Below are 13,740 nucleotides of genomic sequence, written 5' to 3' on the forward strand. Positions count from 1 at the left end.
ACAGATCCAAGTTAATCAAACAGGCAAATACAGCAGGAGTCGAAAGACAGGTCAGGCAAACAGTTTAGACGGGAACAGGCAGACTCAGTGGTCAAGAGGCAGAACGGGATCAGGTAATTAGAAACACTAAGGTAACGCTGCAATGCTCTCACCACTGGCTCGAGAATAATCTCGCCTGATGGCTGGAAGCAGGCAGGTAAAAACAAATCAGACAGAAAACAAGAGGGCTCAGTGGTTGAGAGGCAGAACAGGAAATCAGAAACACTAAGATAATGCTGGACACACTCTCACCATTGGCTCCAAAGAGTAATCTTCTGCTGATGACTGGTTAGCGGGCTGGTTAAAAAGAAGCAGTGGCAGGTGGATCAAATGAACAGTAATGAGAAACTTGGCGGATTTAGGCAGGTGAATGAAATGAGTAATCCAGCCAGTTATCCACACCAAGGTCATGACAGTTAATAGGTGTCTCTTGTCCCCAACCTTAAATCTCTAGATCTCTTCCTTTCTTGTTGCAGATGATAAGGTTCTTTTGGCCGAGGGTTAATGTAATGATGTGTTCTTTTTTGTTTTCTTTTTAGTTTTAACATCTTTTAACATACCTTCATCTTTCTATAACATAGATTATATTCATTCTTCTTTTGGACGAATTCAATATCAAGTAAATATTTCTAAAGCATCAACTTGGCTTAATGAATTTGTTTTTCATCTAAACCAACCCACCATGGTTCTTTTGTAGATAAATGTGTGGCATCTCAAAAAAATTAAAGGAACACTTTGAAAACACATCAGATCTCAATGGGGAAAAAAACCATGCTGTTTATTTTTACTAGAATGGACTGGGAGATGTGTTGGGAACAAAAAGATGCCACATCATTTGATGGAAATTAAAATTATCAACCTACAGAGGGCTGAATTCAAAGACACCCCAAAAATTTCAATGAAAAAAATGATGCGGCAGGCTAGTCCATTTTGCTGACATTTCATTGCAGCAACTCAAAATAGTAATTAGTAATTTGTATGGCCCCCACGTGCGTGTATGCATGCCTGACAACGTCGGGGCATGCTCCTAATGAGACGACTGTTGGCGTCCTGGGGTATCTCCTCCCAGATCTGGACCAGGGCATCACTGAGCTCCTGGACAGTCTGAGGTGCAACCTGGCGGTGTTGGATGGATTTAAACATAATGTCCCAGAGGTGTTCTATTGGATTTGGGTCAGGCTAGCATGGGGGCCAATCAATCGTATCAATTCCTTCATCCTCCAGGAACTGCCAGCATACTCTCGCCACATGAGGCCGGGCATTGTCGTGCACCCGGAGGAATCCAGGACCCACTGCACCGGCATAGGGTCTGACAATGGGTGCAAGGATTTCATACCGATACCTAATGGCATTCAGGGTGCCGTTGTCTAGCCTGTATAAGTCTGTGTGTCAATTCTGGTGTTGTGTTGCAAATGCCAATCGAGCTCCACGGTGCCGGGCAGTGAGCACAGGGCAAATTGTTGATCAATTTGATAATTGCTGGTCCTCCTAAAAATATTTTGCCCTTGTGTGTAAAATGTTTCTGTAAAACCTTCTACTTGCAAATGACTTTAATGTTAAGAATAAAGCACAAACAAACCAAGCCACCATCAGAAGGTTATATTTCGACCATTTGTAGCAGTTTCATGCAGTAAGGCTGAATTCTTATCATTGTTTTATGGATTCAAAGTTTGAAACTGGTTTCTTTTTGATCGTGTTACGCTTTTATATCTGTGAGTGTTGCTTACTTACATTTTTTTTTTTTCAAAAAATCATACATTAAGCCTGTTTTGCATTCATTTTAGTGAATGCATTCATGGCTTACTCATTTTCTTCCCTCATATCTCTTTTTGCATATCTTAAAACGTTAATCTGCTTTCTATATAATCGAATCCGGTTTCAGGGTTTCAGTCATAGTGTCAGGGTCTATTTGCTCCATTAAAGGGGCTAATGACATAACTGTAAAAAAGAAAGAGGGCAAGCGAAATGGGGTTAAAGGGAGCAGGGAACCAGATGTGCACAAGAATAACAAACAAATAAATTTTGATATCAAGCTTATCTTTTTGCTGTCATTCATAACCAGTTTTGTTCATCCCTTTTTCTTATTCTGTCCTTGGATCAATGTTCCTGCCATATATTTTCTGAAGGTTCTTGCTTAGGTTCTCAGGATGCAGAGGTTTTGCTGTCCACCCAGAGCTTTCCTAGTTCCTGTTAAAATAAAACTGCTTGGCCGGACAGAACCCCAATTAGAGGATCCTAGTTGTTTTAGCATTTCAGTTTTTTATTTTTGTCGGTTTCTACTCTTGTTAAGGAGACTTGTCAGACATAAGGAGATGCAAATGATCAAGAGAAGAATTAGATGGTGGCAAAAAAAGAGCATTTTGTCCCCTCCAGGCTGTTCTAATTTAGATGGAACAGGATAAGCTGAAGATGAAGGGATCAGTTGCATCTTTCAGAAGGAATCTAAGTATACTAGAAGTAGGCCAGGGATACATAAATGCTTGCAGCAAAGCTGTCAGAGATTCAGCTTAGAATTATTGTGGTCTGTAGGTGGTGCATAAATGTTTTACATAGATGAAAATAAGATTCTGATTGTACATAAGAATATGACCAAACACAAAAGCAAAGCTGAAACTTGCAGGAATGTCATGGCTTTAAATTATTTACTCAGCACTTGTTATTAGGAATAAGTAAACCAAGACCTTATGGTTGATTTAAAAGAGTTGATGATGCTGAGACCAGTATGTTTTTTAACCATCTTGAAAACATGCTCTTTCTAGTTCAGACATAGGGCTTATAATTTAATATTAGTTCAAATTTTATATTCATTTTTACAGGGTCTAAATCTGGTTCATCTTTCACTGTGTTGTTTTTTTACACGTGATCCCACATTCCACTAGATCCCTCTGATGGCAAATTTTATGGTGGAATTGATGATGGTGAGCTTCACAGGTCAAACTACTTTTGCTCATTTATCCAAAGGACATAATTTCAGGCGTGCTGGTTTGTTGGGAAATGTTATGCCCTCCATGATTTCTTAGAGGGCAGAGTTTTCCTCCTTCCAAAATCTCCAATGGATAGTATGCTAAAGCGGTCTGATTCTAGTTGAACTTTTACATTAAAGAGCAACAGGGTGATATTTCAGGATTCTTTGGGACTTCTTTTTTTGATAATGTGGCCTGTTTTCAGGGGTAACCTGTTTGGATGGCCATATGACATAATAAAACGCTTGCTTTTAATGCTTTTGCAAGACTCTTTAAATCCATTTCATGACCATTACATAGCTATAAATTTCTTGTATATATAATGTAAATGTGGGATTTCATGATCTATGACCAAAAATAGCATTTCCTGTTACAATTTAAAGAAAGAAAGTCTTTGGTTTATCATAATATAAAATTACTCAGTATTGTTAGATTGTTTTCAAAAAGTATCCATGTATAAAGCAATATAAAAACAAACGAGTAAAATAAAAAGACAGATGTTTTCCTATTTTCCCATGATTGTTTCCTGGTTGTTTTAGACTTTTTTCCCAGTTTGGCAGAAATTGATTGGATCTAAAGAAATGCTGAATGTGTGTACAAAAAGTAAATAAAACTTTTTAGAACTTTTGTACAAAAACTAGACAAAGGTAAATTAAACTGAACTCAGACTTGGTTTTGATAGAATTCAACAAAAATATAATATTTGTGTTCTGTTCTTTTTTCAAACACTTAAAGATCACAGAGCTAAATAGAACATGTCTGACCAACAAATTAGAAGAGTTTGTCTTTGAAAGATTGGGGGAAAAAAATGATCTGTTGCTGTTTTATGCTCTATTAAATACCCAGAGTAACATTTAACAATGCTGATATGAGTTGTCCAGGGTTAAGCTGCTTAAAATTCAAGGTTTCAGGATGTTATCAGTATTATGAATAATATTTTTTGTCTACTTTCGGGCCAGGATACATTAATGGATGCCATCTGTTCTATAAAGTCAATCAAGGATATTTTTTGGGTGCCTGAAGAAAACCTAAATGTTTCTCAAATGTCAGATCTGCATGTTTGTGGTCGCTTTGATGGATTTACCTTTTGTTTAAATTGTCATGTATAGCTTTTAGTTCTCGCAGATGCTGCTTAAAACTGTTGGGAGTAAATAGTTCCCATTCAACCCAAAAGAGAAACAGCACCGCTGTCTGTGAATGTGTTTCGGATCTCAGGAAGTCCTACATAGCCACTCGTGCAGCTGTGTCTCAAAACCCACTCTCTCTGCATGCATTACAAGCATTGAGTCGGAGTATCACAATGAAACAGGAAATCACAGCAAGGATAAAAATCCTCTCTGGTGCGCTCTCTCTCCCGTCCTCATACAAAACCCTCACAAATAACCCGCTAATCTCTGCCTGTGCCTGCGTGCCATTCAAGGCTTCCTCCAATTAAAAAGCATCAGGGAGTCGAACCCGCCATCTTATTTATCATATTAATTAGAAACTCCCCTGACAACAAAGACAGACCCACAGCTGTGGAGGAGAAGAGAGAGGCCTGGGAAATGAAGGACGGTTTGATTTGTTGTCTTGCTAATGTGACACCTATTATACAGGTTAGGCCTCGAATACAAAGATGCTGCAGCAGCATATGTTAATGGAGTGCACGCAGGCACGCAGGTGTGCTTCATATGTGTGTGTTGAACACAAGGGATCTTCTTTCACCAAATAGTTTGCCCATGTATTTATTCACAGCTTGTTGTTTATCTTGTGGGAAAACTCATTAATCAGTGGTTGTCATTAGTTATTACAGTCTTTTTGGATGTAATGTCCAACAATATGATGTCTTCAGTTGATTTTGGTTTGATCCAAGAGTGGAAGAGGAAGGGTTGAACATCTGGACGTGTTGTAGATGGTCCTTGGATATGTATTTTAAATTAGATTTAGATTAAAAGTCAAAGGTCGATTAAATACTGTAAAAACTCTGGAGTCTGGACTAAGAGAGGATTCAGCACTGTTCAGCGTAACTTAAATTGGCTTTTGACTGTATGTTCAAATCAAATGTCCTTCAAAGATATTCTTATTGTCAGATGAGAAAGACATTAAGCTGTTTTGGCCTAAGAAAACTGTGACCTTAACCAATCAGGTAATCAGAACACAAACAGGTACGCTAGAGAACTTTCAATAAAGGCTTGAATAATCTGACACTGATGACTGGTAAGAGGCAGTTTAAATAGACACTGGAGCAGGGGACACAGAACCTAGGCGGAGCTAGACAGGTGAATGGAATGAACATTCAAGACAGTCATCAGGGCTAAGATCGTGGCTTAAATGGTTGACACCATGTCTTACTAAAAATTCATTTGAATCATTCAAAACAGTTTCTTGATGGATAACTCACTCTTATATTAAGATGGTGAAATACCATTATCGCAAGGTTTGTGGAAAATTAACCGTCATGATTTTCTTAAGGGATCTGACCCACATGCAGTAAACCACTCAGAGAACCAGGGTAAAAGTTTTAACAGGTTTATTGATAAGATCAGCGGGGTAGGATTCAGGAAACTCAGTGTACTGGTGAACTGGAACTGGAAGAGTGAACTATCAGTGGTTAGTTCAGGATCCGTGGGAACTTAGAGCGATGACTCGGAGAAAACGGAACTCACGATACTGAAGAAAACTTTCTTCCAAGAATCCGGTCGGTGTGGGTTTATCCAGAGGAAGAGACTCGTTGGTGGGCGGACAGGTTTAGACTTGGTTGGACCCTGAGGAGCTATTGAGCTCACTGTCACTTGGAAATCCTGGAGGACTTGAACAGAACTTGTGGAGGTTAATCCCCTGCTCAGTGTGAGACTCAAACAATCCTTCCAGGGGATGAAGGCCAAACATCCAGCTTGCAGGATGGCTTCCCAAAACTGGCAAACACTCTGGCATCGAGGTAGTGACAGTCCATGGCTCAAATAGTCCTCAGTGATGAGCCAACCAGCCGCAGGTGTGTGGGAGGACCAACGAGAACAGGGCGCCACCTGGTGGTGGAGGGAGAAAATACAAAAACACAGCCCACACAAACTGGATTCCTAACATTAATTAGCTGATTCTGGTAGCCTGCCAGATTAAAATTAACTTTCCCATTTTAGTTTAGAAATATGACCAGCAGATACCAAACTATGAATGTGCCGGAATTCTATTAATATGGATAGATGTGTAAGGTTGGGTTAGATCTCCCTAACTGACATGTATCCACAGGAATAAAGGAAGTATATATACATTTTTAACATTGTCATTTTTATTTATTGTTCAACTTGTATAATTTTCCAACCATAGTAACAGAGTGGCGGCCTAGTGTTAGGGCATGGAGCTTGGAATCCTGAGGTTCTGAGTTCAAGTCCATCTCTCTCAGACTGCCATTCTGGGTGCCTGAGCAAAGACCCCGCAGAATGCCAGCCAACTGCTCCCCAAGGGGATGGGTTAAATGCAGTGTTCATTTCATTGCTCTGTACTTCTGACAGTGTAATGGCAATAAAAAAGCTAGAAAAAATAAACAAGTAAAAGTCTAAAATTGATATGAAATGGATGTTAAAGTTCACAAGAATACTTTACTTGAGAAAGGTCAACATCCTGTAAAAATAGACAGGTTTCTGTGCAATGACAGGATACATAAAAAAAAAAGAAGCATTTTGAAGAGACTACCTCAAAGATGGAAGGCTTACTCGGAGGGCAGTTACGTTTTAACTGAGCTGTTGTCTCCAGTAAATCAAGTCTGCTATATTTGGACGAAGGAATTTTGTTGGAAGGAGAACCTGAAAAAATGTTCCTTCTTCAGTGTCTGTATCTTCTCAGTGAAAATCGAAAGACCCTTCATCTCCAACTTCATGATAAAAATGTGATGTGAGAGAGCTAAGAGGAGGTGGAAACGCTGTGAGAGGAGCAGGACAGGCTGATCGGGGTGAGCAGGGGTTGACGCACTCTGTAATCATGGGTCTATTAGCCTGCGCTCCGTATGGCAGTGATGGGGCTGAAGTGCTGCCCTATGAAAGATAAATGGTCAGGATATTTAACAGCTGACAGGTGTGTATATGCGTACAGGGATGCCTTGTGTGGATCTTTCTTCGCGTGGATAGTATGAAGTTATATAGATTTTCGTTTTTTGAAAATACAGCTCCATAAAAACATTATAACAATACTTATGTCTTGATGCAGTCATTTAAAATGAATTAAAATAAAAAAATGTGAATACAGATTTTTCAGTCACACATAATTCCGTGCATCTTAAATGAATGCTAAGCTGTAAAAAGAAAATATAACTTGCTGCCTCCGCAAAGTGAGAGAGAAAGAAGTGTTCATATACTTCTAATCAATACAATCAATCATCAGTTTGATTGCAACTATAAAAGTAGAAAATGTTTACCTGGACTCTACCAGGCATCTTTTAACCAGCTATTGTTGAAAATATACTATATGAACAGTAAAGCATGGTGGTGGGGGATTAATGACCTGGGCTCATTCTAACCTTAGTAAAAAAAGAAAACTGCTGTAAGTATTAAATCTATGAACTCCTTTGTTTTATACTTTACTATATGATGCAAAGCAGTCCTTACTAGCTTTGAAAATTGGCACAGATGTGTGGCTTCTGCTTAGAGGTACTACAATTTCTCCATTTCAATTTAGCTAAGAACTTACAAACACACAAGCAGCATAAAGTGTTTTTGTTCACTTTTTGTTTCTCTTGTCTTTTCCATAGTTTAATCCCATCTTATTGATAGGCACTGCTCTGATATATAGTTCCAATATATAGTGCTATATTCCTCATTCCCTTTATCCATCTGCATGTCTCTGATCTATTTTGAGCATCAAAGATGGTGAAGAGGTTTGTCATCGCACCTTCCTTCCTACTTTTTTCAAATGGAGAAAGTACAAATGCCAACGGTGGGTTAGGAGGTCACCTGTTTTGTTTTTCCACTTTCCTTTCTCTGATTGCTTTGTTTGAGGTTTGCATTCTGCAGGATGATAACCTTGACAGACAGCCAGAGCTACAGTGATATAGATTAAATCTTACTTGTAGGTTAAATGGCCTAGTTGAAGTCCAGACATACATTTTACTTTGAATACAGGCAAAATCTAAAACTGATGTTCACAGCTCTTCATGCCATCTGATTGAGTTTTATCTATATTGCTAAGCAGGAGGAGCTACATTAAAGGGACTGACCCACGGAACCAAAAAAAAAAACATTGAATTGAGTGAACAAACTCAATTCAATGCTATTTAATGTCGTAAAAAGTAAAAAAATACCCCCTTAGACTCATCTGCGACTTTTTTCTAAAAATCATGTTAAATCTATCAGCTAAAGGACAGAGAACCTCACAGAAAGCATAGAAAAACTAACACAGAAGCACAGAGAAAGGGTAAGTAGGTAGCAAAAGCATTGTCAGTGTTTATACAAGCGTTGATGAAGCGTTTTATTGCATTATGAGACATTTTGTTCTTAACTGTTATGAGTGTGGCTTTGGAAGGTTCTTAGGGCCTAGACCTTGCCTGTTACTAACATATAGGCTACACACACAGCATGTGCATCATCATAGCCTTTACCCTAAGCTCATCCCTCATTTTGCACCAGCAGACTGAGCAAATGGCCTGGCTAAAGGCTTTTTAATAGACTTCTTTGTGAGGGGAAAACTCTGGGGGACTGCAGGAGTCCCAGGAGAGACATGTGGGAGGGAGAGAGGAGCAGAGAGATGGTGAGGAAATCTGAGAGGAGAATTACTATTTCAGTTATAATTGGGTCTGTTACATACTGTGGGCCTGCTGTTGTGATTGATATAAGATATGATTTGAATAATCAAAAAGCTAATGGGTTACAGATATTTGGCTGATTTTGTTTTATTTTGCTTTGATTTTAAAGTATTGATAATTAGAGTGAGGAGCATGATCACGAAATGGAGAAAACATAGAACATTACAGAACGTTCTTAGGATTGGTCAGCCAACCAAAATTAAATGTACTGATACCTTTTCTCAGACACATCTTCAAACCCCAAGCCTGTAACATTCCAAGACCAGCAGAGAGACAATACGTGCAATTCTTTCAGCTTCTGCAAATTGTAAATATCATTTCAGAAAACGTGAAAAAACTCCCTCACATTCCCAAACATTAAACCCATGAACAATCAGCTTTTAGTGGCATTAGGAATGGCTCTCTGAGCCACGTGGATCTGGCGAGCAATGTGTGTTAAAACCGCCTTCAAATGTCTTGTTGGCATACATTGGGAACACCAGACCCGTGTCGGCCGGCTAATTAATGTGATACCCTTGAGTGCAAAGTATGTCACAACATCATGCCAGTCGTGTCTGATCTAACAGACCAAAACAACTCTGTTGGCATTTAATAAACATGGCGCAGCACTCTCCATTGTTTACTTTCCTGACTCTGATGGCATGCAGCTTGCCATTGCCAAAGAGTAAAGGAGCTGAATGCCGACTGTTAGCTTGTCAACCTGTGTTTGAAAATCCCACCATAACCAGATAATTTTTAGTGGGACAGCAGCTATGTTGATATGGAGAAGCAGCAGCTCTACTCCAAGCCCCTCACAGATGGTTGAGCCATTCGACCTTTCTCTGAGGGAGCACCTATACACCCTGCGGAGGAAGTAATTTCAGCTGTTTGTATTTCTGATCTTTTACTTTCACTTATAGGAGTGTAAACCAAACTGTAAATCAAGGCTTTACTTCACCTATCACCACAAAGACCTGCACACAATCCATCTGTCGATCACCCACTCCATTAACTCCTCACTAATGAACAAAATACTCAACCTCCTTCACGTGAGCTAGGATCTTCTCTGTTACTTGGACCTAGCCATCTTTTTCCAGGTGAGAGCCACGGCTTCTGACTTGGAGGAGTTGATAACATCACACTCTTCTGCGAAGCGCCCTTACACATGCTGTGGGTCTCAGCGAGTAGAGCTTGATTAATGATTGACAATCCATGCAGGTGCATTACGGCATTTTAGCTTCCACGACCACCCCTCACTTGGTGTCCGCAAGGACAGGCACCTAGGAAAATGTGAAACTTTGCAGACAGTTCCAAATAGGGTTGTCAAAAGTATCGATACTCAAAAAAGTATTGATACTGAAAAGTTGTATCCGGATACAATACTCATTTTGAAAAGTATCGATACAGTGCTACCACCAGTGGCACCTAAGCAGTCATTCATCTTATGCGCAGATTAGAGGAAAATGCACCTTCTGAACACTGTGTGATTGAATAATTCTGTGCACTTTTCGGTTTCAGGCTTTTTTTCTGTAACAGGTGCAGCTGCTGAGAATTATTTTTTGTTTCTTAACTGGTTTGGCTAGTGTCATTGTTATGTGTGTAAAGCATAGCCAAGGAAAGAACACTTCATTTTAATTTTTTAAGTTTTTTTTATCAAGCTTGCTTAATATTGTGCACAGCATACAACCTCAAAATATTGTTTATTGTATTTATTTATCTATTTATTGTATTATGTTTATTAATAAAAACATTTCTGTTGAATTTTGGAGTCTTTGTTTTTATCCTTGTGGTATCGAAAATGACATCGAATATTGAATATTTTACTTAGTATTGGTATCGAGTTGAAAAGTTTAGTATCGTGACAACCCTAGTTCCAACTCAAAAAACATGGTGGATTAGCAATAGCTCCTACTGGCTAGGGTTTGCAAATATAAGCATCAAGAAATATGTTGTGATTTAGTCCATAAATATCAGCATTATCATCAGATTGTGATCCTTGGATGGCATGAAGAGGCTTTGAAACAGGTGGAAATGGCTGTTTTCTACTTCCTCATGTAATGTGGTGTTGTAAGTTTGTGGTTTGTGTTTTTACTTACCCCCCTTAAGCCGGTCAGTGAGGAAAAGCTGCAAATAGGTATAAAAGCTGCAGACATATGCGTCATATTTCCATTTGAAACATATCTGCCTCAAAAAACCTTAGGCCTAATTTCTAATGCTTGATGTCCAGAACTATGACATTCAAAACAACAACCTTACAAATGGCTCCCTTTAGATCAGTATTCAGTAGGGCTGGGCGATATGACGTCAAATCAATATCACAATAAAATTGGCAGTTTATTGTATTGTTTTTAATGGCAGTTAAAGTATTGGCACTTCGATAACGTTTAATGCACGATAAATGCTCCAGCTCCACTATCAGAAATAAAGTGTGCAGGAATTGCAACTGATTTATTTATAACTTATTTATTGAATAAATCACATTACATATTACCTTTAATTAAAAAATCTAAATCTTGTACCCATTCAGGTTTAAACATTCAACAATGTCTCATTGAACATTAGAAAAACATTACCTCTCTTGCAGAAATTTTTGTGCAAATGTAATGGAGCCTTTTGCACATCTTTGAGCTGAACAGCATGGATGTGCTGTAGGTTGAATGTGTTACTTTGGGTAGTCCCAACAGTTTTTAGACAAACTTTGCATTTCGTGTTTTTTAGTTCAATATTTCTGTCGTAATTTTGGTGTCACCGAACTGAGCATGCAGTGAGAACAATGTGCATAGTTTAAACTCAAACACCCTCACTAAAAACTGGTCTGCCGCGCGCTCAACTCTGACAACAAGCTCCACTTCTTCTCTGCGTGCTCAGCTTCATCTCTGCTCCGTGGGATTAACTCATGTAATTTCGTTTACAGCTGTGTTAGACGTTTCTTCACTGGGCTCATCCGCTGTTCTTTTTGTTCACACTTCTGACTGGATCGGTTGAGTCACGTAGTTCCACACTTGCTGCCGTGTCTTAAAGGGGAAGGAAATACCACCCACCCTTGCACACAGGAAAAAGAGCAGAATTAAGTTAATTTCTTTTACCATCCATCTTTTTTCCGTCATGCTTATATCTGCTGGGGTTGCGAGGGGTGCTGGTGCCTATCTCCAGCTGTCAATGGGCGAGAGGCGGGGTTCACCCTGGAAAGGTTGCCAGTCCATTGCAGGGCAACACAGAAATAAACAGGACAAACAACCATTCACGCACACACTCACACTAAAGGAGAATTTAGAAGCCAATTAACCTAATAGTCATGTTCTGTGGGAGGGAGCCAGAGTACCAGGAGAGAACACACTCATGCACAGAGAGAACATACAAACTCCATGCAGAAAGACCCCGGGCCGGGAATCGGACCTGGCACCTTCTTGCTGCAAGGCTCCACTGTGCAGCCCCTTTTACCAATATGGGAAAATTGTTGCCGGTTATACGAGTGCATGACAGTAATGGTAAAAATCTGGTTTATCACCCTGGCCTAGTATTCAAAACTGGCACACAAATGTGAGCTGAAAAATAAAACCAGTCTAGATCCAAGTCACATTTATTAAAATGATCATGATGATCGCGAAGGTCTTTGGGGAAATATTTAATGGACTGATGATATGACAGTGAAATTTTTTTTTACGGGTGTGTGCTTGTACATATAAGGCAAATATGAGAGAAGATGTTACATGGTTGTAGTGTTTTTGTTTTTGGATAACTTTTCATAAATTATAGACTCATACATTTTGCTCTTTCCAAGATAATCATAGTAGGTTTTTACTGACCCCAAGTTTAGGATCCTTAAGCAGTTTTTCCACACAGAGCTTGGTTGTTTGTGCCTTCCTTCTTTAATAAATGTTTTTAAAAATTTATTTGTATATGCTTTTGTAATGTAAAGTTTGTAACCACCCCTAAAAACAAGGTTAATAAAAACTGTAGGGTGAGAAATACCCTTTCCAAAGCTCTGTCCATGATTTTATCATGGACAAGATGTTGGTCAGTCGAGGACGAAGGCATCATTTGGGTCGAAGCAAGGTGCAATGTTAAACCTCACCATCCCTCGGGACGCGATATGTTTGCAACCAGTGTGACTTCGTGTCTCCTCTCTGCTGCAGCGTGTGTGAATGAAGACATTTATTACAACAGAGACACAGGGGGATTAGCAGGGGGCTTAAACCATTCTCATGGTAATGCCTAGAGCTGGGAGTACACAGATAAACACAAACACTCACCTTATCAAAACACCCAGACCTGAAAGACAACTCTTTAACTGCACTGACAGACCCCTAGTGAAACCTGAAATACATGAAACAAAAAGATGTCAGTCAGAAACAGATGGGCTCATCCGAGGAAAAAGAAAAGGAAAAACGTCCTTTTTTAATTCTGCTTTTAAGCAAAAGTAGGACTCCATTGTTTAAGTTAATGCAAAAACAGACAAACACAACTTTTAAACACGAGATACTGTTGGGTTCAGTAAAACTTGGCCTCTGTATTCTAAATGAAATGCAGCAGTCTCTGACACTGTAATGAGTAAAAGTTTAGCACGGCTAATCACGTATCAGATGCACATGAACATGTTAAACAGATTATCCTCCCCATCGTTCTGGTACTTGATGCAAATACACAAATCAGCTTCTGCAACCTCTGGGTTCAATAAAAATGAAATAAAGTCTACTTAAAACACTGATCCAAGTCTTTTTAGCACAGAATGCTGAGAAAGTATTATTAATATTATGTTGTGGCAGTTAAAACTTTTTTTTTTTTTTTTGAGTGGCTTGATAACCCAAAAATGAATTCAGTATTTCGTCCTCTAAACATCTACCAGGCCATTGTGTGACCCACCCCCTCCCCTCCCCTTTACTGAATGAAGCCAAAGTGTTCAGAAAAATCAGCCTGGATTCAGCAACCAATTTTGTTTTAAAATCTCCACTTTTAGGTTTGAAAATCTATTCAATTCATAAGAAAAAA

General features: G+C 39.1%; 1 long non-coding RNA gene across 2 annotated transcripts in view; it reads left to right on the forward strand.

Annotated features, from left to right (window-relative positions):
- The window catches only part of LOC119771272, a 94,119-nt gene that overhangs the window by 43,664 nt on the left and 36,715 nt on the right, over positions 1 to 13,740 (forward strand). The gene's annotated exons all lie outside the window — the stretch shown is intronic.

The sequence above is a fragment of the Cyprinodon tularosa genome, unplaced genomic scaffold (genome assembly GCF_016077235.1).
Source record: "Cyprinodon tularosa strain WSP-4 unplaced genomic scaffold, ASM1607723v1 ctg1, whole genome shotgun sequence".
Classification (NCBI taxonomy): domain Eukaryota; kingdom Metazoa; phylum Chordata; class Actinopteri; order Cyprinodontiformes; family Cyprinodontidae; genus Cyprinodon; species Cyprinodon tularosa.